The sequence below is a fragment of the Wyeomyia smithii genome, chromosome 3, assembly GCF_029784165.1.
Source record: "Wyeomyia smithii strain HCP4-BCI-WySm-NY-G18 chromosome 3, ASM2978416v1, whole genome shotgun sequence".
NCBI classification, from domain to species: Eukaryota; Metazoa; Arthropoda; class Insecta; order Diptera; family Culicidae; genus Wyeomyia; species Wyeomyia smithii.
In genome coordinates, this window is record NC_073696.1 from 231626322 (window position 1) to 231645270 (window position 18949).

At 37.3% G+C, this 18949-nt stretch overlaps 1 protein-coding gene and 1 non-coding gene across 4 annotated transcripts in view; both read left to right on the top strand.

Annotated features, from left to right (window-relative positions):
* LOC129731942 (FERM, ARHGEF and pleckstrin domain-containing protein 2) overlaps positions 1 to 18949 on the top strand; it is a 152573-nt gene that overhangs the window by 12715 nt on the left and 120909 nt on the right. The window lies entirely within an intron of this gene.
* On the top strand, positions 1168 to 1275 carry LOC129733495 (U6 spliceosomal RNA). The gene has a single exon (XR_008729575.1). It is a non-coding gene; the product is annotated as a U6 spliceosomal RNA (small nuclear RNA).

The following is an 18949-nucleotide window of genomic DNA, read 5'->3' on the forward strand; positions in this document are numbered from 1 at the left end:
TCTCCAGAAATGCCGTGAATACATAACCCCCATGCACCACCTATTGATTGACTTTAAAGCCGCGTATGACACTATCGACCGAAAAAAGCTATGGAAGGTCATGGACGAAAACGGCTTTCCGGGGAGGCTGATTAGATTAATACAGGCTACGGTGGATGAGACGCAGTGCTGTGTGCGGATTTCAGGTGGATTGTCGGATCCATTTGAATCCCGCAGGGTGCTTCGACAGGTATGGTATCTCCTGCCTGCTATTCAATATTGCGCTACAGGGTGTAATGAATCGAGCGGACATCAACACGCGGGGTACGATTTTCAACAAATCCAGTCAATTCGTTTGCTTTGCTGATGACATGGACATTGTCGGCAGAACAACTGCGGCGATGGCAGAACAGTACACCAGACTAAAACGCGAAGCAGGGAGGATTGGGTTGCAGATAAATACGTTTAAAACGAAGTATATGCTAGCCAGCGGAACCGAAGCCGACCGACATCGTTTAGGCAGTAGCATTACGATTGACGGCGATGAGTTCGAGGTAGTCGACGAGTTTGTCTATCTTGGGTCACTGGTAACCGAGGACAATGATACCAGCCGTGAGATCCGGAGGCGTATTATCAGCGGAAGTCGTGCCTACTATGGGCTCCACAAGCAATTGCGGTCGAACAAACTAAGCCCCCGTACGAAGTGTAACCTGTACAAAACGCTCATAGGACCGGTTATTCTCTACGGGCATGAAACGTGGACAATGTTTGAGGAGGACCTGCGAGTGCTCGGAGTTTTCGAACGACGGGTACTAAGGGCGATCTTTGGCGGCGTGCAGGAGAACGGAATATGCAGGCGAAGCGCAACTCTACGGCGAACCCAGTATTCAAAAGGTGGCCAAAGCTGGACGGTTACGCTTGGCAGGGCACGGTGCAAAAATGCCAGACAACTACCTTGCGAAGATGGTGTTGGCCTCGAACCCGGCAGGAAGAAGACGACCAGGGGCGCAGCGAGCATGATGGGTAGACCAGGTGGAGCGAGATCTGGCGGAGAGTACACGGTGTCCCAGGGATTGGAGAGCAGCAGCTAATAACCGAGTGAATTGGAGAAACTTTGTTTATCAGGCTATGTCATGACGGATTGCCAAATAAATAAATAAATAAGTCTGTTCAAAACGGCGTCGAAACGTCCTTGCTTCGGCTGGACAGATACTAAAATTGGAACGATTCAGAGAAGATTAGCATGGCCCCTGCGCAAGGATGGCACGCAAAATCTGTGAAGCGTTTCACATTACAAAAAAAAAAACAAGGAGGATTCAGCAATCGCATTGTACAATTCACTATGAACCGCACAACAGTAATGGCAAAAAGTTCACGGTAAACCATTTTTAAAGGGCGAAAACCTGCCGTTTTTTACTGTGTCAACAATAATCGGCCAGGAAGGTTATGGACGAGGAATTCTGCCAGGAAGGTAGTGGACAGAAAAGGATTTTTTTTGTCTAAATCATGGTTAAGCCTAGTGTATACAAGAACGAAAGTTTGAATAAAATTTGGATTCCATTTCTCCTTAAACACCATACCGATTGGAAGTATGTTTTTTGGCCGGATAAAAAATCATCACATTACGAAAAAAAACAGAAACGTTCTTGAACGACCACTTGACTCCATCCCAAATACGCAACCCAACGAATCTACCTCCGTGTCGTCCAATAGAAGATTTTTTTGGTATTTTAAACTCCTTTGGTGCAAAAATAACTGGAGATCAACGAACTGCAAACAGTTTATTGGTAGAATCAAGAGATGCATTCGAAAAGTCCACGTGACGGCCTTACAACGCTCTTGTTCCAATATCATAAGAAAGCTTCGTCAGAACGAACCTTTCTCAGATGTTAAATGTTTTTCTTCCGTTATATTGAATGTATCTTCATGAGAAATGAATCAGTTTTTCTTTAAGTTCATCCACCTTTTTTGACGGCAGTAGAAAAAAAATTTAGTTGTCATATTTTTCCGCCTTGATCAAATTATTCAATCCGTTCTATACTGCCCATAAATGCATAACAGTCCCATGTGAATTTTCATCGCTTTTGAGATAAACCTTAGAAACTTCTTTACATTACGTGTGCTCTCGAAAATTTCCAACAAAAGTTAGGTTTGTTGCTAAAATGATGAAAAAAATATTGATTTTGGTCAGTCCCACGTTACGAATAAACGCATAACAGGCTCAGAGCTAAAACCAATTAGCAGAAAATCAGGGTAACTTTCATTAAAAGACCAAATAAAGTGTACTGATCGGAACAACAATAACCTTATTGCATATAAAAGTATTCTGCACAAATATATTTACCTCGGATGAATGCTTATTTTAAATTTTTGTTTCTTTGATTGAATCCATAGGAAGGAAAAAATGCTATGGTTTATCTGCGTCTACTGCGTTTTACTCAGTTGTACGTTTTTGGCAGTGTGACTCTTATGCGTTTATGGGCAGTATAGATAGTTTGATGACTGATTAGAGAATTTATACAGTTATTCTCATTGATCGTGGTACTTGAAATATTTTATTAAACATTTTTTCCGAGGTCATAACATTCAAAATACACAACTGCTCTTAGCAATAACCTTTCCGTCACGAATCACAATCCAGGAGCTACCCATCTGGTACCTCAAGAGTATCAAAATAAACACTCGACCTGACAGTTTTCAGCAGCTCCTCCTGGGTCAGTATCGGTCATCGTGATCACATGTATTTGACTCACACCACACCAACACCCAGGGTCGAGAAATGGTTCCGACAGATGTTCACGGCCTCGCCTGTATCTCGAAGGGGTAATCAAACTACATTATACGGGGGCCAGTTGCACACGAACGAGCGATTTCCCGCGAGAGGTGGACCCGCCAACACGGGAGGAAGAACATTAATTACGCACAGCGAAAACGCCCTCTACTGCTCCCTTCCAGAGCCATGCCAGGGTGAAGCTATGAAAGCGACTGCAAGGTGCGGTATGCCTCCTTCCAATCGAATCGGCTAATAAAAATATAGCTGAAGCTACACACGTACATGGATATGTAAAGCAGATGCTTTCCTTCTAATAATAAAATACTGTTGGAGCATTGTTGCGTTAATTTTGCCAGGTTTTTTTTCCGCTCCGTACACCACGCAAAGCATGAATAACTCATTGCGCTCCGGAAGGTGGTCCATCACCACCTCACACAAAGAAATCGCCCGCGGATGTTGTGAGGGCCTGTCTTGCTGGAAGGTGAGGAGTTCTTTTTTTGCCCGCAAGGCCAGAGCTACCTGAACTTTACCGCTGCTGCGGCTGCCGATGACGACTGGTCAGGTCGGTGGATCACACCACAACCACAAACAGACACATGGGTCGTAAAGAGGGCAACACCGTCGGAATGCTACTGCGCGAACATTGTAGGTTATCCCTTTGGGATTATGCCGTTAATCGGGCAAAATGCTCCGACTTCGGCTAGAGTCATTTTTTTCATACTTTATTCAACCAACAGATGATTGAGTCCACGTTGAATATTTTAAATTCAATTCCGGTCATTTTCTTGAACAATAACTTTTTTTTTCAATTCAAATTTGAACTGGATGTTTCTGTGCAATTTACTTCCACCATGAAAGTTATTGTGGGCACCTTTTAGGGATTGTATTTTCTTCGAATTACTCTGAAAATTTCACAACAAATTGTTTTTATTAATTATCGCTCTGACATTACCACCCAAATGAATGTTACACTTCCATGTCAAATTTAGGAAGCGAAGATCTCTTGAACTATCAACTTCCCAGCTCCCCCGTGTACACGGCTATGGTGTACACGAAACACGCCACAAGTGAACCAGCTAGTGCGACCTCACTGCTAAGAGCACCAGTCAATGTCACCGTGTGGTTCAAAAATATCTGATCCAATTTGCAATTTATCGCCGTTTATTGAATGCGTAGTCCGTCGTCCCTAGACGCGACAAATTTCTTCCTCCGAATCAGTAACGCAAATGACAATGCCATCTGTGGCTAGTACTATTGCTAGTGCCTGTGCAGACCGTTTTTCCATTCGTCGGAGCAAGGCGCGCGTTCGGTGTCGCACAGAATCCGATACTATCCCAAGCGTATCATCTATCTGCTTGTGGTGCGCGCGCTGTAGGACTCCGAGGCGAGCTCCCTCCGCAGGGTAACTGTTCAGCATATCGATCGGTGTACAGTGGCCTTTTGTCGGTTACTTGCTTGGAAATTTCTAATCGCAACAGATCGGAACAATCACCTTAAATGTGTCGCACATGATTGTCCTCTTTCCTGAGAAAGCACTTCGTCGAGCGTCAAGAACCTCTCACGGCCAGCTTGTGTCGGTAATTTGATAAATGCCTTTCACTTAGATACTAACTTTGTATGGCTGGACCTTGTCGTGTCTCGCTCAGTCCTGTACCTTGGGAAATATTATTGCTTCTGATGTACGAAAACCGGGGAAAGAGCCTGTCGTCCGTACGTGTGTAAGATTACACGGATTACGCGCTTGTTGAGAGCAGCAGTGAATAACAAGCGCAAGAACTCTTACTCGGTACCTTCACATTCTTAACGGTGTAATCGTGTTGTAGATACGTAAATACCGTGTCAAAAGTCCAATAAGTAGCAGCAAAACTGCAGCAAGGAAGGCGACCGACGAAGGCAGCGACGTTAGTCTAGAAAGTGCTGCGATAATTTATTATGAAACTGGGGCGAGCTTCGATGCGCTCAATTAGATGTTGCCTATCTACCAGTGGACAGGGTGACGCCGCCTTTTGATCACAGACCGGTTTGTGTTTGCCAAGTTTAATTGACCTCTCCCTAGAAAGTGAAAAACAGCAAACGATGTCAAACGAAAGTGTCGTGGGAAGGGTAAAGCACAATGATAATTGTATTTTTGTGGCACTGTCAAGTGTTCTTATTGATTGACCTATATTTGGAGGCACACACATCGGATTAATTGAAATTTGATCGAATTAGAATGAATAAAACAGGCGAGGCTAATTAAAATGCGAACTTCCGGAACGCAGATGGTTTTATTGATGTTGTTGCCTGCATTTCTAGGATATATTGGACATTTTCGGGACCGGGATGATGCCCCGATGCCGAAAATCAACTCTAGACGCTAGTTTTGAATCGAAAATGGCGAATTCTGATATATTATTTAATATTGATGTTATTCAATATGGGTATTTTTGGAAACCGACTGATGTCCAAATGTCTAAAATCGAAAACATTTTTGAAATTCAAGATAGTTGTTATTAGACATAACAAACTAAAATAGCCGAATACCAACCAAGAGGAAATCGACCCCAGACGCAATTTTAAAATCCATGGTAGCTATATAAGCTGGTGAAATATCCAGCTTGGCTATATTGGAGAAAGAAAATATACTACATATGTAATTGTAAAAATAAAAAGATTATCAGTTGATGTTTTCAATCTCAAATGATTCTTTTTGAACCCCGAGATCGATTTTCAAACAAAGTTTTTTTTTCTAGAAAGCTTTTATTAACTAAAACGAAAAAAAAACTGTAAAACTCATCCTTCCGTTTATTACAAAAGTTAAAAGAATGCAAAGTTAAAATAATAACTCAATATCAAACTTAAATTCAATCTGAAAATAACAACTTGAAAATATTGCTCTAAAACATAGCATTCTAGAGAAATATGTTCTACGTTACTTAATCCCGCTCTCTTGAAGTAGAACTACCTTTTTAAGAAAAATTAAAAATCATTTTCAAAATGCTTTTCACTCGGGTAGTTTTCTTCATTCTTGCAGCAATCGATTAAAAAATAAGTCTGCCCAAATTATAATTTGGTCGTGCGAATTTTTGGGCTATTAAAAATTGCTAAGCCTTTTTGAAACGCATATTTCGATCTATCAGCGCTGAGCTGCATGCATGCATGCGATAGAATAATGCTGTTCATAACATAGCTGACAAAATATTATATTTATATTTAATATTATATTTAATTGATTGGGAATGCACTCTTTGGGTTGGGCTATATGAGTATGCTTTCTGCTCAAACGAATGTTTCAAATATCAATATGCAACACGCAACAGTGCGTTGAGTATATGGTAAGACGAGACAAAAATCAAAAGCACATGATTTGTCGATTAAACACATGGATGTAAGAAAATTTATCATTGCATAAAAGTCTTATAAGATTCACCTAATCGGAAAAGTGTAAACGCCAGCGTCTTTATCTTGTGCCAGAAACCGCAGGGTTTTCTTTAAAAGTTGTCCATAGTAACCAAAACTGCGGTTTCTATGTTTAACTCATTTCTAAATAATTGCAAAAGTGACTCAAGTGCAATTATAGCGAATAAAAGAGAAATTTTTTTAAGGCTGATTAATACTTTGATTATAAAAAAATTGTTTTAAACATAAAAATTCACGCAGAAGGTGAGAGGGAATATCGTCGATATTTCCCTTCCGGAGAATTTTGGTACGGTTTTGGATGAACCATAAAATGAACAAAAATTTGAAAAAATGAAGGTATCTACATCTCTGGGCATCAACACACACTAGTGACACACAATTATATGTGGTGATTTTTTTTCTATCTTCATGTTTTCCAAATAATGTACGGTGCCATAAACATAAATATTTTTCGTACTTTTCAATTAAAAATCAACATAAAAAAGTGCATTATTTTTATCAAAAACGCCATAAAACCAATGAAAAATTTTGAGGTATGCGTAAGGTATGTTCGGCAGAATGATGGATATATTTTCTTCCTAAATCTGAAAAAGGTCTAGAACATAGTAGGCTTCTGTTTATTAAGAAATTTTAAGGATGTGTATAAAACAACCTGTATGTGGTCGATTTTCAAGAACCATAGGGTCTTCAGCAAAGTTTTACTGCTTAAGATAACCAACAACTTTGCTGAAGTCTTCACTTTGATTTGTCAAGCAATAAAAAATAAAATTTTTATCTCACTCTTAGATGGATCAATCAAAAATCTATTTAAGTTGCCCCTTGAGTTTTTTAAAATCTTTATCGAATACACTATAGCATTTAAATGGCATTTTTATACTCAAATAGCTGACGATCACGTTTTAAACCCTTATGCAGCATTTCTAACTCCATTCTCATGTCTCCCATCAGTCAGCGTCAGCACGAACTGAATTTTGTTGTACCCCAGCCGCACAGCTGCAAGCTGCAACACGCAGCGTAATAAACTGTTGCGTTGCTAGAAGTACAGTAACTGTTCGCTAACTGGGTGCTGTTTAACTGGGCTGCTTTTTAACTGGGCGTTCGCTAACTGGGCTATAGCCCAGTTAAAAAGCAGATGAACGTCAAAAATCAGCGTTTGGCATATTGCTGTCAAAACGAGATAGGGGCACATGAATGGTGAATTGAGATTGATTTTTTCAGTTCAATGGATTTTGGTTGTCATCACACATGCGATCCACTAGATGTTTATATATTCGTTTCCAAGTCAAATAAATGTTTTATGAAAAGAATATGTTTCCAGGCAACGGTAAGTGCATATAAAGCACACGCAAGGCTAATAATTTATTTTTTCTTATTCTGTTCATCAGTCAGGATTCTTAGTGTATTTTTTTAAAACATTTCCAAATTTTCGCTGAGAGTTTTGCCTTGCGCCATTAAGTCGAAATCCCCCTCGATATTTAACGACATTTGAAATGCCAGCCCAGTTAGCGAGCGACATTCGTTAACTGAGCTAGGCCCTCAGCCCAGTTAGCGAACGAACAGTGTACAGCATATCTTCCTATCTTTTTGAATTCGACGCGAAAGGAATTTGATTGTCTTCCTTTCCAAACAACAACTGACTGAGAGCTCCATCAGTCCAAATCCACTGTTTGCCAACACGAAATAAGATTAATGTTTCGTACGCTCGCATTACATACCGTAGAAAATCTCTGTGTCTTGCGAAACTGGGGAACTGACATGAATAAGCAATCTGTAAAAAAAGTGTAGCGCTCATAATGGTCCATTTTTAAGCTAACTAAAATATTACACAGATGTTAGGCTATCAGCTAAAAGGTGTCGTTTTGTGCTATTAGAATTTTTTCAATCTCGGCTAGTTTTTGAAAAAGGTTTATGTAAAATTGGTTTCACAGATTACAAATAATTTCAAAGCTTGAACAGTTTGTTTGATCAATGTGACATCTTCGACAAAGTTGTAGATAAAGATTTTGTTTTTTTTTTCAAAAATATAAGCACAGTTAAAAAAATGTTTAAAGATAAAAACAATCAAGAAAAATGATGAAATATGAATTTTACTACGGAAACTGCATAATTAGCTAAACAATAACAATTGTTTGACCTTAAAAAAATAAAAATAAAAAAAGTAAGATTCTTTTGTATCAAGAATTCAGTTATAGTCAGGACGGTTTGTTTGATCGAGAAAAGAGTTATTTCAAACTGCTTATTTTTAAAAATTCATTTTTGCTTGGTTTGCTAAACAAAGATGGCTGTCCGATTATGGAAAAATGAGAAACAAAAAAGTCAACGATGAATTTTATTGATAATTTTTTTATCTTAAATTGCTCTTTGAGATAATAAATTTTTAATTTTGTTGTCATTTTTTTTTCTTGTTTTCACGGTATACATGTTTTTTAGAAAAGATATAATTATTATCTACAAATTTGTCAAAGATGTCTTATTTTGAAATACACTTATGACACTTGACACTTATGGGTTTCACTTAACTCGGACATGTCCCAAACATGCCAGAAAGGAGAGAAATGATAACAAATGTGCTGAAGGGATAGTAAAGGCAAAATTTCAAAATAAATAATGAAACCAAACACCAAAAAAATATTTCGGATAATTGACTGAAATCGGATAACATGCTTTGAGAAACAGATGTACAGTGCTTTTTCGATTTTATCACGGTAAAAAAAATGTTCTCGTAAATTTGTCGAAACCGTGGATTTAGCGAAATGATAAAAAATGGATTTTTCGTGTTGAATTCAATTGAAATTTCTAATATTTTGAGTAAAATAATGCACTTATATAGTTCGATGGAATATAAGTTTAGGATACAAATGATTAGACAAAAAAAAAACTTAGTTCATAATATTTTTCTCCATAGCATTTTCGCAAACTTGCTCACCGAAATTATACATGCACGGCCGGATTTAAGGGGAGCTAACATTTTTGGGCCCCACAAACCGAGAAGTTTTTTTCTCTATCAAAATTGAGATTAAATCAAAAGTTCGATTTACAGCAAGAAAATTTGAACAGGCTATTTTAATCGAAACTACAACTACAATTTCAATCTGAAACTACAACTACAACTACATCCATAAGAGTTCACCTTGGATTCTCTTGGAATGACACACATTAACACACCATTTGAATCGAACCAGCGCGTATGGGAGGTGAAGCAGAGAAAAAAAATAACCCACAAGTTTAAGTGTTGATATGTCACCGTTTGTGGCAGAACACACAATATAAATTCTGAATAAATATTAGCAAATAATTAATTCATCACAAAACATCTCCTATTAAAAAAAACCCACATATTTTTTTTAATGCATTGCTGTTGCTTACTTGACCGTTTCAGGGATACCAGAGGTGCTTTTCAAAATGCAGATTTTCAGAGCCCGTGTGCAGATTTAATTGACCTGCAGATGTGTGTAGTTTTTTCCTAGTTTCTGTAGATTATTGTAGTCATACGTCAAATGAGAAGTTTGCTTCGAACTTATCACTTGCGTAACAATGCAAGTAATGTAACAAACAGCTTTAAGTAGCTCTACGCCAGCATTGCGGTCGTGGTTTTGCGCACAATCCTTATTTTCTACCAAAAGGTTTGTTATATCTAAAATATTTTGTTTCTCACTGTAAAGCATTATGAGTTCCATGCAACAAAATCATAGCAATGATGGATTTTTAATCCTGTCTGTAAAGTTGCAGCTGTAGTCCTTTACTCAATCAAAAATCGCTTTTTTTCCATCGAGAAATATTCGCTGTATGACAGCTTACCAAATCAAGCAAAGATTTTACATGTTTATTGTGAACTTTAGTAATTGGAAGAATACATTTTTTTCAGGCACTCCTGCTTGAATATTTTGGAATCTATGGTTTTAATTTTTTTGTCCGCAACTTCAAATACCTAGCTTACGCTTACGAAATTATCGTTGAAAACGAATTTGAACTTGCTAGGGACATCGCCTCGACCAGTGCACAGTAGACCAATAAGGCAAAAAGTGGAACCTAATTCCATAACGTCTTTCACACACATCGCTTAATTGTATATTCGGAACAATTGTTTGTATAAATGACCCGCATAATCGCAAATTGTCAAAAATTATGAAAATTCAAAACTTATGAATAACGTTTTCTTGTAAAATGTAATTAAAAGAAGTTAAGTTCAAAACACTAACTTTCAAGTAACTTTTAAATATGGCATCACTCTCTGGAAATGCTCAAAAGTTTGCTACTTTTCATGGCAGGAAATGTTTGGTTACAAAGACACGAGTGAAAAAATAATTGAAATCCTTGTGCAATTTTACTCTCTTCAGAAATGTAAGTTGTACTAATGAAGCTCTAGAAGAACGTGTTGAAAATTGTACGAACTTATTTTTATAACATTATTGATTAAGAAAGAAACCATTAAAGTAAAATGGTAATATGTTTATATAAATAGAAATTCCAATCTGGACTTGCAAAGTAAACCGAAAATTGGCAAACAATTTTTTCGCCAATAGATGGTTGGGATGCAATTTTGTAGGGACCCAACATCTAAAATTAGAAATCGAATCACGCACGAAACGCACTGATCCCATGACATTACCAACAAACATAGACATCCAGCTCTGCTGCTTTCTTGTGAATGATTTCCACAAGTAAAGCAAGTTCCCTATCATTCAACAAACTTCCTACAAAGCAAAGCGAAAAACTTTTAATCTCGTCCCAATGCCAGCTTTCTTCCTCTGGTGTGTATTTATCCTTCGCACCGAACATTTCAATTTCGTTTCGTTTCGTTTCCTTTCATCGCGAACCGCTTCCCCGACCATACGAGATTAATCATATCGGACTCGAATTAGTATTCATCGCCCGATGCGCCCGGATGAAGTACGTGTAAGTGACGACGGGGCCCAGGAAGTGTAAAGGCGAAGGAGAGTTTCAGTCAGTTTTCATTCTCAAGCGATTTCCACCGCCTTCACTCCGATGCCGACCTACGACGACGTCTGTTTGCCTCTGCCTCTGTGCTCTCTGTGTACTATCATATCTGCTGTTCGTCAAAGCCGCACACAGATAGCTTTGCCTGGTTAAATAATTCGGGTATGTCAACATTGTATCATCTGACATTAAACTCGACAATCTTTTTGTGACCTTTTCGTTCTGAAATTACCCTATCAGCGGGAGTCAGCAAAATGAGCTTCGCGGTGACTAACGAGATTGTCGTTGAAAGATTTAGGTTTGTGAGATACACTTTGTTTACTTTTACACCCTGACGTTGGAAGTTCATAAACGCACAACAAAGCTAAACCCGCGAATGAGTCTGCTTCCGCTGAGACTTAGGTGAATGAAAACTTGGGGAAACTGTGAGAAGAGCACTCTTCGTCACTCTTTGAACCGCGCAAACGGCAAATTCCAAGAAATCTCTCTTGCCGCCGCTTCAGAAGTTGAAGGTACAGTGTGCATGGATGGAATGTGGCGTCCGCGCACTGCATATGTACTTATTTATAGGTATATGTAAACTAGTACCACACCTTCCGAAAGGGCGCATGTTTGTTGACTCCTTTCGGAGAATGCCCCCGGCAGGGCAGACCGAGTCGAAGTGTGGTATGCTCTTACTTTATTTGTTTTTGGACATGTTACTGCAAATAACGACAGCATTCGTGACAAGGCATGATGCGATACTGAAAAGTCAGTGATGAGTTTATACTGTTGGGGTGGTTCGTTGCTGGTGTGGGTGCGAAAAATTAATATTAAGCTTCCATGTTTTAGCCATCTTTCAGTGAGTTTTTCTCTGTCAGATCCTTTGACTTTCTGTGAAGTCTAGTTGTGCACGAAGTTGGAAATTTTGAATTTTTTTTAAGAAGTTGAAAAAAAAAACAACCGTTCTAAACCCCAGATGTAAGCCTTGGGGAACGTTTGACTTTTCAGTTCTGCACGAAAAAAGTTTAGGCGGATGAAACAGCAAATTTCAAGTCAATCAAAAGCATTCAAGTTTCCAAATTAGTTCTTGGTCAGTTGGTTTTTCTAAATATTTTTTCCTCTGAATTTCAAAGCATTTGCTTTTCTCATACCGTGTAAATCTCGTTGGAGAAACAGACTACACTATTTTATCCATCAAACACTGCATCGCACAGGCACTCCGCTGCTGAAAAAGTATTTACTCACTACTACTTCTCACCGGCGTTGTAATTACCACTCAAGCATCGGGTGGAGTCGTTCCGCTGACTCGTTGTAAACCGGTTGATGATCACGGTCCTACATTTTTGAGTGGGACGTGGCTTATGACTCGATCGCCATCGTGTAAGCTATCTCTAGGGTCGAAGTTGTTTAATTTTAATAACATAAAAACTGGTGTTGGTGATTTTCATCCAAGGCTAACCGAAAAACCTTTTCGGTGATTATAAATTTACCAATGACACGCGCCTACACAAATTGATCAGGAATATCATACAGCCAAGAATCAGTTGATAATCGGGACCACCACAAACAGATGTCACCGAATGCGTAATCAAGTTCGTAATGTTGAATTTAAACATACAATTATCAGCATTCTTTGAAGCATACGGACGACAAACGCAGTACAGAATCAGATGATGAAAGTAAACAGAGACGGGCTGAATGATGAAGAGGTAAACAAACCAGAAGCTGCTGTTCAGCCCATTGAACACCGTCATCTGTCGTATCGGACGGTAGTGTGATGTGATCTGTTCCGTCCTCCAGACTATGTATTTGCTATGTATATAGCCTCTCATCGTCCAACCGCGAAAAGGATGGCACTTTTGTAGCGGATTATAAATACCACGATAACGAAATCGATCGACAGCCTTCGCAACACACGGATAGAGCGAAAGAAAAAAGACTCATGTCCATTTATATCACTTACACAACGCCTTATCTGTTGGTTTACACTTTTTGCAAGGCCCATACACGGAAGCCCATCAATCATTCATTTTTAGCCTTGGATAAAAGAGAGTATAATACACAAGCGACATAGTTACGAACGTCGATTTTTAAACCTGAAACTGTACAGGAAAATGAGCGCAAGCTTTCTAAGCCCACCATCAACGGGGTGACACTCGGAAGGAAACAATGTTGACGTACAGCGAAACCCTGTTTCAGACACCATAACCACATTCGAACAAACCGGCAGTAATGATCATCCCACATAAATCGAATAGCACCAGCACTCAGCATACGGGACCGGGAATACAGAACAAACAATCATAAAAGGAAAGACCACAGAGCGGTAAAAGTGAGAAGCTGGTAGTCTGTAAATCTTTCTCCCCACAGCTGTACGACCGAGTGCGCCCGTAGGACAAACAGCACTTCGTCATCGTGTCTGATGTATTAATCTGGCACGCGATCCGGGAACAGAGGGCGCGACCAGCACGGCATGCCGAAACTCTGGTAGAAGGTTAAATCGCAGCCAGGAATCGGATGAACCTGGTTTCTGCCACGTTCCGGGAAGGTTGAATTTACTCACTTACAGATCCGTGCTATGGCTAATTACATTATTACATGACAGTCCTAGGGAGGTTCTGTGGGTTGGATTCAAGTGTAAGGGCCATGAAGGTGTTTTACCTGGAGTTTAGTTGATATTTTTAACGGATATATATCTATTATTCTGTTCCAAAATAATTATCAGTCACAAGACGAGCGATTATAACCTATACACTTTTCAAAATATGTTAGGAAGCTCAAAATTCACAAAAAAAAATTTTTTTGTAGTTGTTACCACGGTAAATTATAAAACCTGTAAAATATTGTAAAATATTGTTTTTCTAGTAATAAATTCTACGATTTTTTCTATTGAAGCATTTTTTACAGTTTCCAAGTTTCAATTGGATTCACTAGAAAAATTATTTGTTGGAAATATTGCAAAGAATCCAATTAAGTAAAGTCCAAAACAATTGAATTGAACATAAATTACAAGTATCCAAACCAATCACTTAAAGAAATTGTTTTATTTTTTTAGAAGATATAAATATTTCTCATAGAAAAAAAATTAATACAACGAACAGAGGACATTTTCAGATGAAGAACGAGTTGAAATAAAATTTAATATTTCCAGGTTTATTTTTGATAAAAAGTTGAAGTGGTTGTTCATAAGACTCGTTCGCTAGCTTAATCAAGAACAACGCTCGCCAAAACATAACGGATAGTGATAAAACTTAATTTTGTCCACAGTACTACAAAAGATATCATTTCTTCGCATGTATTGCAATTTGATTTTAATCTACCTATTGGCATGATTCATACTTCACCTTTCATGTATCTTTGGAAGTCTTAATATTCATAGACCCAGGTTTTATGAAAATGATAAGTTTTTAATTTTCAAACCCGTTTTTTCGACACTATGAAACTATGAATTATGCCGATTCTGAAATAGTTTGTTCGTTGTTTGTTTTGTGAAGTCACAGCGAAACAATCATGGTGTTTTCTTACTAAGACGCCTACAGTTCCTAGAAGTAAACAGCACTGCATTTATGGGTAGAAAATTCAGGATTACTGTAGTATTCAGATGTGACAAACTCCTTTTTACTACTTTAATAAAAACATCTGGTCGTCCTTAAAAGGACAGTTGGTTTCAGTTTTCACAGAACTGGGGACATGTCTGTACGTTGACGATGCTTCTCACACAGAAGGGAAATCCAAAATATAGCGCTGTGAAATGTGCTGTTTACTTTGTTGGTTCGTCTGCTATGGAAGGCAGCTGGATATTTGAAATCCAGTTCCCAATAAATCATCCTCTTGCAACAGAGCTCGGATATACCGCTACCGTCATCGGTATTGCTATCCACTGCTGCTATACATTAATAAAATGATTGGTTTGAGCAGAAACAGGGTTTCATAGAGCCCAAGAAGGTATTACCGGTTTACTAGGTATAATATTGTCGACCGTGTTAGGGAAAGCAAGGATTAGGCGACCACTCAGATCAATCGAAATTTGCGTTTCTTGAAGGCGTGACCATTTTCATTAGCACAGTGTTTGCATAAATAAGACATGATTATGCGTTTTAATGTCGTATGAGAGCAGATAACAGTAAAACTGTTGAGTTTTACATATTGCTGGGGAAAAGAATAAACTGATTGGTTTGAGCAGAAGCAGGTTCTTATATAACCCCAATTACAGGTCGGACTCGATTATCCGGAGTACCGGAGTAAACAATTTTACTCCGGACAATCGAATTCTATAAAAAATTATTCAAATTCGAAACCAACGAACCTAAAATAAATAATTTCTTCTGTTATGTTACTTGTATGATGCAGGAGTAGCCAGAAATTATTTCTCAGAAAAAATTGGTGGAATATTGAGAAGTAAAAAAAAGTTAGACATTGATTGGTTTCACTTAACTCTGAATCGTTCCAAACATGCCGGAAGCAACAAAAATGATAACAAATATGCCGGAAAAGACAGTAAAGATGAAATTCCAAATGAAAATTAAAACCGAGGAGTAAAACGAACACAATCCGTGTAATCGGGTCTAAAATTTCGAATAATCGAGCCCGGTTCAGCAAGGCTCAACAATTTTCAATAGTAAAATAGTTCGTATGGTCAAACTAGCAACTAGGCGGGTTCATAGATGAATTTCCAACTTATTGCTGAAGAATAAAGGGAATCGGTTGGAAAGTGGATGTTAAAATTTGCAATTTTCGTGACGCTCTCGATGTTTTCGGTTTTCGAATTGGTACCCTCATTTATTTGTCGTGGGACGTAGTTCTACGTCAAAAAATATAAATTATGATAATATTTAGCCCGCTTACGTCACTCACTATGACAACTGATCGCGATCTCTACTATAAGGTATATGAGTGCCGACAAAGTTAAAGAGATAGAATAGAAGAGAACAACATAAAAGTTGAAGTGTTTTTTTGCTATCATAAGCGATTTCGCTTACCGTGAACGCACTTGGTATTAAAAAAAACCGTCTCATAGTCCAGTCATTGGTCAATTCGAAAACAACATTCAAATAGTTGTTCATTGCATGACATAAACAGTAGTATGCCAACTGAAAATGACTTATAAAATTTCGTTTAACGATAAGTCTCAAAATTTTTTTCTCCTCCAGCAAAATTCCCAGAACCGAGTATGTACACAAAATTCCATTCCCACAGACAGACAGACAATCGAAGCAACCTTCCGTTGCAAAGTCTGAAATAGTATGTTTTCCCGACATGCCTTCGCCACTTATAGTAGACACCATGCTTCCCGTGAGAGAGTTCGCCACGTCCGCATAGTAGCGGAATCAGGTCCGGATTTGAGGGGGGGGGGGGGCAAATGCCCCGGGCCTCCCGATTCAAGGCCCCCCCCCCCCTAGTCCTGGGGCGACCTTTTTTTTGCTCGTCACCTCCCAGAACGTTACCTCTAAATGTTCAAAAAAAGAGGGCCTCACAAATAAATTTGCCCCGGGCCCCACACCATCTGAATCCGGCCCTGAGCGGAATAATCAGGCAATGACAAAAATAAGTAGCGATAAAGTTTTTCTTGGTAACTAAAGGTGACAGGGACAAAACCAGGAAATAAAAAACTAAAGAATAGGGTGAAAAATCGAAAAGAGAATTGTTTCTCTCCGGAGTTCCAGTAGACTCGATTTAGAACGAACCGCTTCCGCATACGTTCGATTTTAAGGCTTCTCAGTTGATACGGTTGCCACACGATTGACGCGTTCTCTTAAATTGGGAGGACGAGAGCACAATACAAAGATTTTCAGCAATGGTAGTCCAAGAAATCCCTGGCAATCATGAAGAGGAGACCTAACTGCCGCGTGTCTCCGGAAATGACCGCCGGTCGGTATGAGTCGAAACTCATTCTAGAGTCCATTTTTGTTCTTTAATCGGACCCTTGGGGTTGATTCTCACCCCAATGTTAAAATCACACAAAATGTGCGGTGGAACGATATAACCTGACATTTATCATTGCTAATTATTGATAGTTTCTTCCTGCGGCACCAATCAACATACGTGATCAGCGAGTCTTGTAGAAGCCAACGATCCTTCTCCATGCGCACTTCAATATATAATTTTAAATCATCAGGCTGAGTCGCTAAATAAAGAGTAAACAGTAGCGAGCCGAGGTTGCTACCTTGAGGCACTTCCAAATTGTTTGAGAATGGTCTTTAAACGAAACCGTCAATGGTGTCGCAAAGTTCCCGTTCCGTTAAATAGGATTCCAATCAAGACGTTAGTTGCGAAGAAACACCTAGGCGAGTCAGCTTGTGCAGCAGTATTTTATGATCAATTTTATTAAACTCCACCTTCAAGTCTGTATAGATTAAGTCAACTACCGCTTTTTTCCAGAGATATGATGCATTCTGACGTGAAATTCAGCAAATTTGTTGTAACTGATCAAACTGGTATAAAGCCATGTTGGTCGACAGACATATCTATATACTCATCAGTGAACTCTGTGATGTTGATGTTTCCTATCGTGTAATAAACCCAAGTACTTAATTTGAATTCGATCAGTCATTAAATAAAGTGATTCTCTCAAATTGTTTACTCATCAAAGATACAAAACTGATAGTCCATAACTTGAAACATCAGTTGGATTCTTATACGTTTCCAGTTTCAGAAGTTGCAGTAACTTGAGAAATGTTACAACGAGACATGTTTGTATCCAAAAAACCATTGAAAATAGGATTTCAAATTTGTTTTGAAATTACTTTGCTTTAAAGACTATTTGACTGTGTTCAAAAAGTAGCAAAATATAAGAGAAATTAAAAAAAAAGTTCCGTTCGAACGTTCGTGGTGTAATTTTTACCACAAGTAAGTAAACGTCTGATCAATTTAAAATTAACTCTCTCAACGGCGCTGAAAAAATTTCTTTTACTCTCGAATATAAATATTCTGCAACATCAATTTTTGGGTTTCATGGATGAAATATAAATAATTCGATTTTGGTTTTCGAAAATTCATCTGTTACAAAATAATTACTTTTAAGTGTCTGAATTGAGTGTTAAAAGCCTCAAAGAGAATTATTTCTAAAGCTTTATCATTCTCCAGAGTGGAAACTAAGCAATCTAAAAGCATTATTGCAAAGCTTCCAGTCTAATGTAAAATATTGAAATATCAGTTAGCATCACCGGAACATTGTAACTCTGCCTCTTAGTTTAGTTTTGAATATTTCGTAGTTCTGATAACATTTTGAAACTCTATTTTTTCAATCAAAGATTTTTTTTGGATTTTCTTTGCTTTTTTTTAATAGGGGGGAATGTTTGTAATGATTTATTTATGTACTAATATCTATTCAGAATTAGTATTGTGTGTTCTGTCACAAATGATGACATTTCAACACTATATATATATATATATATATTTATATATATATATATATATATATATATATATATATATATATATATATATATATATATATATATATATATATATATATATATATATATATATATATATATATATATATATATATATATATATATATATATATATATATATATATATATATATATATATATATATATATATATATATATATATATATATATATATATATATATATATATATATATATATATATATATATATATATATATATATATATATATATATATATATATATATATATATATATATATATATATATATATATATATATATATATATATATATATATATATATATATATATATATATATATATATATATATATATATATATATATATATATATATATATATATATATATATATATATATATATATATATATATATATATATATATATATATATATATATATATATATATATATATATATATATATATATATATATATATAT